This window comes from Miniopterus schreibersii, assembly GCF_964146895.1.
Source record: "Miniopterus schreibersii genome assembly, chromosome: 9".
NCBI lineage: Eukaryota > Metazoa > Chordata > Mammalia > Chiroptera > Miniopteridae > Miniopterus > Miniopterus schreibersii.
Genome location: NC_138118.1, coordinates 16706631 through 16720072, shown reverse-complemented (window position 1 = coordinate 16720072; position 13442 = coordinate 16706631). Strand labels below are relative to the sequence as shown.

The following is a 13442-nucleotide window of genomic DNA, read 5'->3' as shown; positions in this document are numbered from 1 at the left end:
ACAATTTTCTTTTCCATCCCTTTCCTTCCATCTTCATATATTAATTTGAGTACTCTCCTAATTCTATCTGGTCTTCCACTACTAGTTCAAAAATATTTTTCTCTTTCCCGGCTCTGGTAAAAGCCCTCATTTCTATAGCCTAATGCATATCTATATACATAAATGAGACCAGCAGGTACTGTCCTTTTCTTGTATTGTTCTTGTCTAGACTCGATAATAAGCTTTTTCTGCTTCATAAAGGGACTTTATAAATATTTTACAATCGTTTCCTATTCTGTAGAATCATTTATATAAAAAATAATTATCTCTCTCCTGGAGATTTAGGAAAATCCATCTGTAAAATATTCTTAGCCTAGTGTCTATTACATGGCAAGACTTTCTAACTCCCATTAATTTCAATTTATTTAATATATTTTTATTTCTTCTTGAGTTAATTCTGTGAAAATATTTATTTGTAACATTGCAAATAAATATTGAAAATTATTGGCATACAATCAATCATTTTTATCTCATGATTTTAATACAGATTGTATCTGTAAAAATGTTCTTTTCTTCAGTCTACTTTATTGGGCTGCTTTATATCAGTTCTGCCAGAGGATTTGTCAAATTGCTTAATTTTCTTAAAGAACTACACTGATTTTTGTTAACTTTTCCCCATTTTCCCATGTTCTCTTTGATTTTCATTCATTTTTGCTTTGCTCTTTATTATTTCTTTCTTCTGCTTTCTGTAGGTTTACTGTTGTTCCTCTTCTAACTTCCGAAGTTATTTTTATTAAAGTGTAATTTGCATTTTTCTTTTCTCCATTAATATCAAGTTCAAATTAGCCTCACGTGGCAAAAACCACTGCCCCTAGGAATCTATCCTTCACTCCTTTCTCCTTTTGCATTCCACGCAGCCTGTGTCTAACTTTGGATCAGCAAGTGACATATGCAACTTCTGTGTAAACCCTTTAAAGATAAAGCCACATTTCTTGGATTGTCCTTTTTCTTTTCCTCACTTTCTGGGAAGTAGTGATGGCCTTAGTGGCCCTGCCAGCTTCAGAACACTCACTTCTGTCCTGTTTTGTGGAAGAGAAATCTCCCTGGTTTAAGCAAAAATATTTGGGGCTCTCTTTTATAACAGTTTAGGCTTTAACCTAACTAATGTGACTCGTAAATAGTATCTAAGTCTATTAATTCTCCTCTAAGTATGATCTATCTGCATCACAAAAGTTTTGATATATAGTGATGATTTCCTTGTCCTTCAGTTCTAAATATTCCTTAGTTACAACCATTGTTTCTTATTTCAAATGAGAATTAATTGGAAATGCCAATTAGCTTTCCAAAATATGTTTATATGTATTTTATTTTTTATTGACTTCAAATATTATTGCATTTTGTTATGGAAAACAGAGTTTATAATATTGATTCTTTGAAATATGGTGACATTTTCTTTGTGGTCTACTATTCAGCAGTTGCCATGAGCTTTTACAACTTAATAACAGAGTCTTAAAATAAATTTTTAGTTGACAAATTATAGAAGAAATAGAAAAGGCCATGCTCAAATTTTAATAAACAATAAATGCTTGGTGGGAAGGATTTACATACATATTATATATACACATTTATAATATAAATACATTTATTTGTTTGACTCACAGGGAATATCAAGGATGGAGGGCCCCATCTCTGGCAGAGTCCCTACCTTATCCAGCCTCCTCTAGGACTCTTCCAAGACAGGTGGCTCTTCCGCTGGGCTGCAGTTTCTTAAGGGCTGTTCACCAGCAGTCAGCACAGTGCCTGACTTCAAGGAGACATTTTTAAAATAGTTTTTTAAAAACCTCCTGGTGCAGCCTGTTCTGTAGTTAATTCCCAAAAGAACCACTTTCAGTCTCACTCCACCTCCCTCATACATAACCTTAGATACCTTCAGAAGACCCACAATCCCTATTGCCTTCAGCTCAGGCTCCTCAGATTTTTATGACCTTTCATTACCTGTAGAAATTTACCATCTATGCTTTCCCTTCATGGCCCTACCCTACTTTCTTTTTTATTTTTTATTTTTACCTCCCTCATCACCTACTTGGCCTGAAAACTTACCTTTCACTCTGTCCCCCACTTGCCCTTGTTCCTGTTATTACTCTTGCTGAATAGGTCATCAAGGACTTCATTAGTCTAGCCTGAATCAGACCTTCCTAGGAAGCCCTCTCTGGCTACCACCAAGCATCACTGTCATTCCTTTGAATTCTAGAAGCATTAGATGTCAACCTCTCATTTCAGTGCTTAACAACACATTAACTTGCTTTGTATTTGACTCTTTCATAAGCATACTGCTTGTCTCAACTGGATTTTAAAGGCTTTATGTGCTAAGAACCCAGTAGGTTTATATATTCCATTTGTGTTGCAAACATAGTAGCCCTCATTTAATATTTGTTTTAATTTCATGACATGAAAATGACTAGGTGAATAATTTTATGTGCTTCTCTTAAGTTAAGGACATGCATTCTTTTCTCTTCACATCATTTAAACAGTACGCTCAGAGCTGTATATACAAAAATGAATAAGGCAGATCTCTACACTGGAGCTTAGTCCAGAGGAGGACCTTTGGATAAGCAGCGTTTTATACCAAAATTTAGCAAACTGTACTGAAGCTACAAAGTGCTACGAAGGCAAATAAGGGAGGACTTACGATGCCTAATGAGGTCAGGAATATATTCTAGAGCTAACATATGAAGCAGGGTGTCTATGAACTGCAACTTCTATTGGCATTTACAAGGCAGAAAATTTGGAAAATGCACTTATTCCAGGCATAGGAGGTCGCTTAATAATGAAAGACCATAGAGAGGTGAAAGGGCAGTCTGTTAGGGAACATGATGGTGGCCAGAGAGCAAGATATGTGAGAGGGAGTGGTGGGAGACAAATCGGAAAGCTACACTGGAGCCAAAGTCAAGAGCCTGCTCCAGGCCACCCCTTTAGGGAATGACGTCGGTTTGCTCAATACAGTTTGCAATTCATACTGTTGACATAAGAAACGTTCAAACCTGTAGGCAATTTTTATGAATTTGAGCCAAACTGATGACAATTGCCGGGAAGCAAAATCTAAACGGATTGAGAAGATGCTCTGGAGAACGGAAGTTCTGTAGTTTATTTTCTACATTAGAATAGAAGGAGGCGATGTAAGGAGTGATACATGAAATCCCTTGGTGGTAGATTAGGGAAGTGGGAGAAAGCAAAGCTGGGAAATCTCTGAGTTGGATAAAAGGCAAGATGGAGAAACACACACATCTTTTACGTTGGCGGGTACAGGATAGTGAATAATTAAAATTTACGGCACTTGATACGGTACGCGAGGAAAAGCCAACAATGAGGGGTTATCACCTGGTCTGGTGCCCACCGTTGTGCACTGGAAAAGATTACTTTGACATTTCAAAGGTACGTTATCTTAGATGCAAAAAGACACTAGAGGCCCTGGCCAACAACAAATAGATGTTTCTCTCTCCCTCTCCCTAAAAAAAAAAAAAAAATCAAAAAAACTTTTAAAAGACAACAGACAAGCTCTGCTGTCTGTTGATTGAGCGTTGTCAAGGAAGCTACAGGCCCAGGACATGACCACTCACTAATGGCCCACTTCTAGTTAGAAGTTTTTATGTTCAGACCATCCTATGCGGTGACTTTTGGCCTCAGACTTTGTAAGCTCACCATGCACGCCTCCCCTGAGCTTCTCAGGTTTAGTCGGTGGCCCCTTTTTCATTCACACCACAGCAGGATTAATCCCGGCCTAGGCGCTGGGCGCATTAGATAACCAGCAGGATAATTCAATAATTCCTGTGCAGACCCAGTCACGCGCTGCGAACCGGGACGTGGCAGCCAGGCGGCCCCGCCCACGCGCTGCCCCAACCGGGGGCTGGAGCCCGCCGCCCCGCCGGACTCCGGACCAGTGTAGGATGGGTATTCGGTCTACGCAGCGAGGCGCGCTGGCGGGGACGTGGCGCTTTCCAGCCAATCCGGGCTCCTCCACCGTGGGACCAATAGCTACCCAAGGACGCTTCGCGTCAGCTGTGGGTTTATTGTTGATTGGTTAGAAGGCCGCTGGCGAGGCGGTAGGGGCGGGGCACGAAGCCGCTTCCGGTCAGGGGGTGCTAGCGGGCGTGAGCTGAGCCGGTGGGTGAGCGGCGGCTGCGGCACCTTGGGCTCTGGGTGCTACCAGGAAAGGTAAGGACGCCGGAACTGCGGCCCTTTCTCATCATCCTCTTCCTTTCTCGCTTTCTTTTTGTACTCAGGCTTCGCTCCCGGTGCAGGAGGGATCTCCCTTGTTCCTGGCCTGTGTTTCTGCTAGTTCGGGGACCTGGGGCCTGAGCCGGCTCGCGACCCTGTGGCCCTCGGGGCGCAGCCTGGGGTGGAGGCCGCTGCTCACCTCCAGCGCGCTCTTGGAAGGGGCTTCGGTCCCGGCGAACTCCGGCTCCCGGCTTTACATCCTGTGGGGTGCTGTTTTGTGCCTCGCTTGCCACGTCCTCCGCCCCTGGGCCCCGCCACTCACCGAGCCCTCAGACTGGAGGGTCACTCTTGTTTATCTCCTGAGGGTCAGAGGGCAGTCGGGTGGTGCTATGGTAACCGCTCTCTGCCAGCTTCCCGACACGAGCCTGCTCGTGTCTGCCAACCCCTTCCCAAAGCCACATCCCGAGAGTACGGTGCATCTGCCAGGAAAGTGGTGTTCACTGACTGATGGTGCAGAAACAAGCGGGGAAAGGAAAAGCAGGATATGATTTTGTTAAAACGTTCAGCAATTTTAAAGAAAAGCCGAATGTTTCGAGCTTCCATGTGTAGCTGCATACTTCAGTCTGCGTATGCGACGGAAAAAAGGTTTTAAAAGCTTTATTAGGGAATTGTATTTTTACCTTGTCTTATTCCTTCAAGCCTCAGTGCCTAATTTTGATTTTTAGCATGCCCCAAGTAAAAACTGAATTCCCTGCAACTGCCCTGATTAAGAGTATAGTAATGTGGTTTGCAGTTCCTAAAGCTGCTTTTGCGTAAAGGCAAAAGCTCCTTGGGTCTCCTGATAAAACTTGAGGGCCTTCTCTTTCAATTCCTAAGTGTATAAACTCCCAGAGTAGTGTGTTTGAGACTTGAATTTCATTTACTTTTTGGCATGGACCATATAATAAGGTTGCTGGGAGGTAGAAAACTCATCTCTGATAAATTTCATTCTCTTTATCAGAGAATGAAACTTGATGTAAGGCAAATACATGTTTGACCTCATTCAGTAGATTTAGTTAACTAATTACCAAACAGAAGAATGGCCATCACTGAAGAATTTATGTAGTACTGTATAGTGTACAAGTGAGGGTCCAGATAGATAACTTGCACGTTGTATTTGTGTGTAGAGAGGATGAGTTTGTTTAGTCATAGTCTTTTACAGTGATTCAGGGGTCTTCAGTAGGATCCTTTTGAGAATCAACTGAGAGGAGCATGAGCTGACAAAGATGAACCAAGTATGTCTGAGTGAATGGTACTTACATACAACTTTGAAATCAATTCATCATCACTCTCAGTATAATCAGTTTGCTTCCATTCATCCAGTGATGTGTCAAAAGATACTTAATTGGCCATATTTTATATACATTGCACCAGTATAGATCATTAGTACATTGATAGTAACACAGATTTTTCTATAACATGGGTATGCCAGGATTGTTGGAATGACAGAGGTGTGTAGCCAAGAGAGCCATTGGAAATCCTTGCTAGGCCATAAGGTCCTAGATCCTGTATGAACTCTTAAATATGGCTGTTGTTGATGTTGTAATTTATGTATTAGAGTTAAGACCGCTGAAATAACACTTTGCCTGTTGCTGGCTGATGGCCACATCCTGTAAGGGGAATTGGGGGTTGGGAAGCATTGACGGGCAGGAACTGCATTGCTGCAAACTACCATCCAACTAATCCTGTAAAATGTATTGGTATATAAAAAGTGCAAACACTATATTAGGGAATGTAGAGGAATATTAATTTATATTAGGTGAGATCCCTGTCTTCCAAGAAGGTAGCATCTATAGCCTCTGGTCATTATTGTGGAGTGGTACAAGCAAGTTTTATAAAAGTTTAGAGGAATGGGTACAGATCACTTCCAGTTGGAGTGATAATATGAGATAGGTTTTTGTTTTTTTAATCCTCACCTGAAGAGATTTTTTTCCGTTGCTTTTCAGAGAGTAGAAGGGGGAGAGAGAAACATCTATTGGTTGCCTCCCCCGTGTGCCCCAACTGGGGAGGGGGATCGAGGCTGCAACTGAGGTACATGCCCTTGCCCTGAATCGAACCCGGGACCCTTCAGTCCATTGGCCGATGATCTAACTACTGAGAAAACCGGCTAGGGCATGAGATAGGTGTTTTCATCTACGATTTAAAAATTATTTATAGATGTTTGGCACTGAAGGGAGGTTGAGCTAAAATAACTACCAGATTCCTAAGGACTTTATGCATGCTACACACACACAGCAAAATTACAACTAGAAACCGAGGATCTTGTCCCTACATTTTGCATAGCATTCCTATGGCAATTAATTATGTATTCAAGTTTTATCAGCCAAAAGGAAACTATTTTCCCCCAAAATTTCTAGAATGTTTTTCTTAAAGAAAATTTTTTATTCTGTAGCCAGAAAAATTTAGTTTGCACTGGGTTGCTTTAGTTATAGAACTGATGAAACCTGAGTAATAATACTTGATTATTCTCAAAGCTTTTCTTCTACAGCCAAATTTTGCACTTTTATGTTCTCAGCTGTCTTATAAATGTATGCCCTCACTCACACAGATAATTAGTTAGAATGTATTAATGAACTAATATAAATTTACTCCATCAAAGGAGAAACATTGAGTAAATGGTTTGTCATTATCATAATTCTTACCAAATCATGAAGGATAACATTATTACTTTAATGTGATAATCCATTGTTGGTACTTGTTCCAAGGTTTGTAAGTAAAGAATGTCAGAGCCATGGCCGCTGTGGCTCATTTGGTTGGAGCCTGGTCCCGTATACCAAAAGGTCTCAGGTTTGATTCCCGGTCAGAGCACATACGTAGATTGAGGGTTCGAGTTCCAGTTGTGGGCGTTTGTGGGAGGCAGCCAGTCAGTGTTTCTCTCTGTCTCCCTCTCCCTTCCTCTCTCAAATTTAAAAAAAAAAAAGAAAGAAAAAAGAATGATAACCAAATAGCTTTTAATTTCTAGATTTCATAACCTGGGCCTTAGTATGGTTAAGTTACTATCAGGCTGCCCTGTTCTCCTCCCAATCCACAATTGAAGTAGACACTTAAGCAGTGAGATCCTGCTGCGTTATAGAGGAATGCCTTTTTTCCTGAATATCCAGCTCAGAGAACTGGAATTTTATCACCACACCCATTTCTCCCACTTGTTAACATTGAGCAATGGGTCTTTGGTCAACCAGAATAACTGGGGTCACTCAGTGCTGATGTTCTTGAGAAGTTGAATTTAATCCAAACATCTAAGTTTCCCTGAAACAATTTACTTTTTAAGTGTTCTGTGACCGGCAGATTTTTTCCAAAAAAATGACTTGAAGGAAGAGGGAGAAATGGCAAGAATTTAGAACTTTCAAGGAACTTTTTGAATGGATAAAATAAACTTTTTTTTTTTTTTTTTTTAAGGTTTTTATTTTAAATATATCTTTATTGATTTCAGAGAGAAGAAGGGAGAGATAGAAACATCAATGATGAGAAAGTCATTGATCGGTTGCCTCCTGCACGCCCCCGGCTGGGGGTCAAGCCCACAACTCGGGCATGTGCCCTGACCAGGAATCAAACCGTAATCTCCTGGATCCTAGGTCCATGCTCAGCAGCTGAGCCACGCCCAGCCGGGCAAGTAAACTGATTCTTAAGGCTTGTTGTTATTGAAAGAAATTCACCCTTATGCCATTAATCTTTTCTTACAAACTTACTGGAGCAATTCATGAAAATAACTTCCAGAAGAAAATTATTGGTGACATACTGCAAAAGGATGACAGTTAATATCTTTTCTAGCCCCTTTGTTCATCCCTCTAACATGACTATCCAATAGAAATATAATACACTCCACATATGGAATTTTAAATTTTCACGTGAAAATTTAAAATGTGAAATTAATTTTAACTTAATTAATCCAGTAAATACAAAATACCATTTGTTCAAAAAGAAAGTACAGTATAACACTTATACCACATCTTAATTCACATTAGCCATGTATTTTTTTTAATCCTTGCCCAAGGTTCCATAGGTTTTTAGAGAGAACGGGAGGGAGGAGAAGAAGAGAGAGAGGGAGAGAGAGAGAGAAACATCCACGTGAGATAGGCACTCGGATTGGTTACCTCCCACACACGCTCGGACCTGGGTGGGGAGAACCTGTAACCCTGGTACACACCTTTGACCGGAATCGAACCTGCGACCCTTTAGCTCTCAGGTTAATGCTCTAACCACTGAGCCAAATCGGTCAGGGTCACACTATCCCCATTTTAAATGCTTAGTAGCCACATATGGCTAGTAGCTACTGTCCTGGGTAATGCAAGTCTAGATTTTTTTTTTTTTTTTTTAAAGAAAATATTAGATGTTACCCTTGGTGAGGTAGGAACAGAATGTTAGCACAACTTTTATAGGTCATTTGAGAAATGGGAGATGGGAAGATGCATTTTGCACAACCATAGGTCATATGGTAAAAGTTTATACAAGCAAGTCCTTCACTTAGGTATATTATATGTTTTCCTAATATACTGTTATGTGTAGCCGTTACAATGGGAGAAGGAGAAAGAGAAGAGTCATTTAGCTTTCTATCATTTTGTTTTCAGTTTGGTTGAAAGGAGAAAGATGCTTCAGGATTAACTGCACTAATGTAGTTCTTCAAGTGCTGTGTGTGAAAAGTGGGTTTGTACTCTTCTCACATCTTCCCACACAAAATACCCTGTCTTGGGAGATATCCTTTGTTTCTGCTTGAACATTTTTATATGTATATGGGTTTAGATAAATCTAGTATAGCTTTTTTTTTAGTATCTATAATCATAAAACAAGGGGCCTTTTGTTAAAGTGTCTAATAACTAGGAGTTGGTATATTTATATGTGTGCACAAAGAGTGGAGATTATACATGTGTGTATATGTAAGTTATATACACACACACACACACACACACACACTACATATTATATGTAAAAAATATATATTAAATGCAGGTGTTTCATTACCCACTGCAAAGATGAAGGCTCATTGGCTTTGTCAATGAGCCTTTGCTAACCCTTTTTTTTTAAACCTCACTCAAGAATATTTTTTCCATTGCTTTTCAGAGAAGGTGAAAGGGGTAGAGAGAGAGAGAGAAACATCAATGTGAGCAAGACACATCAATTGGTTGCCTCCCCGCTCACCCAGACCAGGCCAGGGATCGAGCCTGCAACTGAGGTACGTGCCCTTGGCTGGAATCCAACCCGGTACCCTTTGGTTCTCGGGCCAACGCTCTAACCACTGAGCAAAACCGGCTAGGGCCCTTGACCCTTTTAGGCAGTTTTTTTAATCAGTGGTAGATGACAGATTTCAGGGTGACAGTAGGTAGTGAGGAAGCAGAGACAGCAGCATAGACAGCTCCTAAAGACTGGGTGAACGAAAGGGAAGAGCAAGCAGGGTCTGGGAAGGAATGATTTTGGATTGTGGAGACCTAAGAATTACTGATTGGTAGAGTGGAGGAGCCTCTTGAAGGGTGGGATTAAAAGTTTTCGAGAGCTTGGCCAGCGTGGCTGAGCTGTAGAGCATTGGCCTATGACCCAGGAGATGGCAGTTCAATTCCTGGTCAGGGCACAGGCCCAGGTTGCGGACTCAGTCCCCAGCAGGAAGCGTGCAGGAGGCAGCCAATCAATGACTCTCATCATTGATGTTTCTCTCTCTCCCTCTCCCTTCCTCTCTCTGAAATCAATTTTTTAATAAAGGTTTTAGGGAAGGAAAGAGAGATGTCTGAATGATAAAACCAGATCACTTGGCTTTTACTCTGGATTTCTTCTCTTATCCTGTATCAAGATGTTAAGCCTCAAATTTAAATGTAATTTAACCTCTAAATCACAGTGCCTCAATCTCAGTGCATCAGTTTGATACATTTCTGTATGTCACATTTATCAAAACTTTGTACAGCATCTTTTCCAGCCTTGATAATGTTAGTGGGCTTAAGCATTTATTCATATTGTAACATTTGGGGTTTACAAGAATTGTTACGGTATTTTATCCTGAGGATGTAATTATTCATTTATAACATTTTCCTAAATGTGAAGTCCGCTTATGAATGCACATAAGGAAAATCCTCTGTTGTGATGACTCTTGATTTTACTTGATTCTGTAAGTCTCTAACATTATAGATATTGTTTGAATATATCAAAATGTCAACAACAGCCTGGCCGGGCGTGGCTCAGCGGTTGAGCATCGACCTAGGATCCAGTCAATTGGGGTTCGATTCCTGGTCAGGGCACATGCCTGGGTTGCGGGCTGCAGCCAATCAATGACTCTCATCATTGATGTTTCTATCTCTCTCTCTCTCCATCTCCTTTCCTCTCTCTGAAATCAATAAAGATATATTTAAAAATATATTTTAAAAAAAGTCAACAACATATATAACTTATTACTTGTCTCTAAAGAGTTTTATCTGTCTAAAGAATTAGTAGTAGTTTAAGATGGAAGTTTCATTTTGCCCTAAAGTAAAGAAAGGCATTTTCACCTTAATGTTTAAGAGAGCCACTAAATCTCTAGTTTTCTCTTCACTGTTCCACTGATTTGATTGATCAGTTGAATTATTGAAGGTAGACTGGAGTGTTATTCTGGAGGAGTATGTTTTACGTTTTTTTGTGTTTTTTTTTTTAAAATCCTCGATATTTTTTTCCATTGCTTTTCAGAAAGAGTTGGAGGGAGGGAAGGAGGGAGGGAGGGAAGGAGAGAGGAACATCAGTGTGAGAGACACATCCGCCGACCAGGGCTGGGATCAAGCCTGCAACCAAGGTACGTGCCCTTGGTTGGAACTGAACCTGGGACCCTTCAGTCCATGGGCCAATGCTCTAACCACTGAGCAAAACCCTGTCTTTAAAAATAGGGTTTCTGTCCTAAGAATAGATACGTATTTCCTTCAGTTTGCTTTTTCAATCTGGAAAAATGGCTTGAAAATGTTTGCTTTGCTACCTAATACTGAAAAGAGTTTTTATAATAGTGCTTAAAAAGTAATACACATTAAAAGGTAATATATATGAGTGTGTGCTCATTTACAACAAATAAACAACACAACAGAGTACAGTATTAAAGTTCACACCAGCCTCAGCACCCCATCCCATCTCTTCTCCCTTGAGTGTAGGGGTTACCACTGTTTACAGATAGATGTTTATCCTTCCACACCATTTTTGTGCCTGTATGTTATATTTTATACAAATATAAACAACCTGGTGAGGTAGGTTGGTTTTTACATAAATGAGATCTTGGCATTGTTTTGCAACTTGTGTTTGTTGTTTTCTTAACAGGTTTTTTGTTTTGTTTTGTTTTTAAATATATATTGATTTCAGAGAGAGGAAAGGAGGGGGAGAGAGAGAGATAGAAACATTAATGATAAGAGCGTCATTGATCGGCTGCCTAGACCGCAACCCTGGCATGTGCCCTGACCGGGAATCGAACCCCGATCTCCTGGATCCCAGGTCGATGCTCAACTGCTGAGCCACGCCCGCCGGGCTCTTAACGGATCAGTGCTAATAGATCGATCCACCTCATTCTTTTTAATATGGATATTAGTTTTAGGTATACAGCATAGTGGTTACACATAAATATAACTTACAAAGTAATCCCCCCCCAATAGTCTAGCACACACCTGACACCATACAGGGTTATGACAGTATTATTGACTATATTCCCTATGACTATTTTGTAACTGCCAGTTTGTACTTCTTAATCCCTTTTGTTTTCCATTTTTTATCATTATAAACTCTCATCGCTGAACACCTGGGTGGCAGTATCTTTATGTACAAATTTGGGTGTTTTGATCAGATAGCATGAAGCAGAATATTGATAAACTTTTAGAAGCTCAGCTCAGTTCTAACACTGGTGAGAACAGCTTAGGAAAAGTACCATCTTCTCGTATGTCAGGGGTCTCCAGGTCTTGCCTTCACATTGCCTCCCATTATCTCCACTACACTTCTGTTTGTCTTATTGGCAATGTCCTATTTGCTTTCCTGCTACTTTTAAGGAATCTTTATGTAACATACTCATTACACCTTGCTGACCGGCTATTTTAAGCCAGAACTCTCCCAGGTGGCTGGCTACGTGGGCCAGCAAGGTGTTTAAAATTACTTAAGTTAACGTAATATAGACACGTGTATACTCATGACTGGTCAGCGAGGTGATAACTGTGCTTTGCATTTTTTGGCTTATTGAAACCATAGGACTCTATAAACCCAAGGTAATACAGTATAACTTCCTTTAGCTACTATTTGGGGGTTATAAGAAAAATGGGTAGATTGAAATATGTTTAACCCAGCTCGTTTCAGCCTTTTTCATATCATGGGGCACATAAACTATTACTAAAATTCTGTGACACACAAAAAAATACATTTTTTGCCTATCTGACAAAAAAACACAACTGTAATTCATTCACACTGGTTGGCTATTGTTGCTTTAGCTGTTGTCTTTTAAAAAAAATTATTTTTTTTACAATCTAAGGGAAAAGAGGTCAGTGCCTCTGACTAAATAGTCAGGTATTGTATGTTTTAAAATTTTGGGGGGCACACCAGTTGAAAATAGCGGGTTTAACCTATTGGCATATTTAATTTCCTTAGCCCCTGGCACATTTCACCCTTCCTTCTAGTTCCCAAACTTTGAGGCAGGATCAGACATGCAATTTCTTTGTATTAAGTATACTTTCAGGTCAAAATTCTTAAGATGTTACTATGGCTATTTGAGAGTTTGGTTAGAATTAGTGGCTCTTAATTTGACTGTCTCTTTTTTTTTTCCTACCTCCCCCCCCCCCCTTGTGACTGTCTTTTTAAAAATAATCAGAGGTGGGATGTAGTGGTTGTATTTTCTGAAAACTCTCCAGGTGATTCTAGGGTGCGGTCTGGATTGAGAACCACTGTGATAGAAGCTATGCCGAAAGAGTTTTCATATTTTAAAATATATTTACATACAAGATCTTAGACTAGATTGTTCCACTGGTGACATCCTGAGGAAGGTGAAGTCTGTGGCTGGTCTAATCTACAGATTTTAGGACAAGGCAGTGCATTTAACTTACATGTGATGCAGTGTTCCTCTGTATTGTAACCTTGTGTTTGTTTCCTAGGGCTGCTGTAACAAATTACCATAAACTGGGTCGCTTAAAAGGACAGAAATTTATTCTCTCATAGTTCTAGAGGCTAGAAGTTAGAAATCAAGGTGTTGGCTTTAGGGGAGGATCATTCCCTATTCCTAGCTTCTGGTTTCTTGACTTGTAGAT

The 13442-nt window shown here is 40.2% G+C and overlaps 1 protein-coding gene and 1 long non-coding RNA gene across 5 annotated transcripts in view; one reads left to right on the top strand and one right to left on the bottom strand.

The window, feature by feature from the left end:
- The window catches only part of LOC308561525, an 82097-nt gene extending 78159 nt beyond the window's left edge, over nt 1–3938 (bottom strand). Inside the window, exons 1-2 of the long non-coding RNA XR_013999522.1 lie at nt 3679–3938; nt 1685–1783 (exon numbers count right to left, since the gene is read on the bottom strand). This is a non-coding gene — a long non-coding RNA (uncharacterized lncRNA). The remainder of the gene's footprint in view (nt 1–1684; nt 1784–3678) is intronic.
- Nucleotides 3939–4082: 144 nt separating this feature from the next.
- The window catches only part of CALU (calumenin), a 28581-nt gene continuing 19221 nt past the window's right edge, over nt 4083–13442 (top strand). For 2 of the 4 annotated variants that reach the window (XM_081146773.1, XM_081146776.1), the window contains exon 1: nt 4101–4191. The gene's annotated coding sequence lies outside the window, so the exon portion shown is untranslated. Of the gene's footprint in view, nt 4192–13442 lie in introns of all 4 variants that reach the window. The other 2 variants (XM_081146774.1, XM_081146775.1) reach the window with 2 other exon arrangements.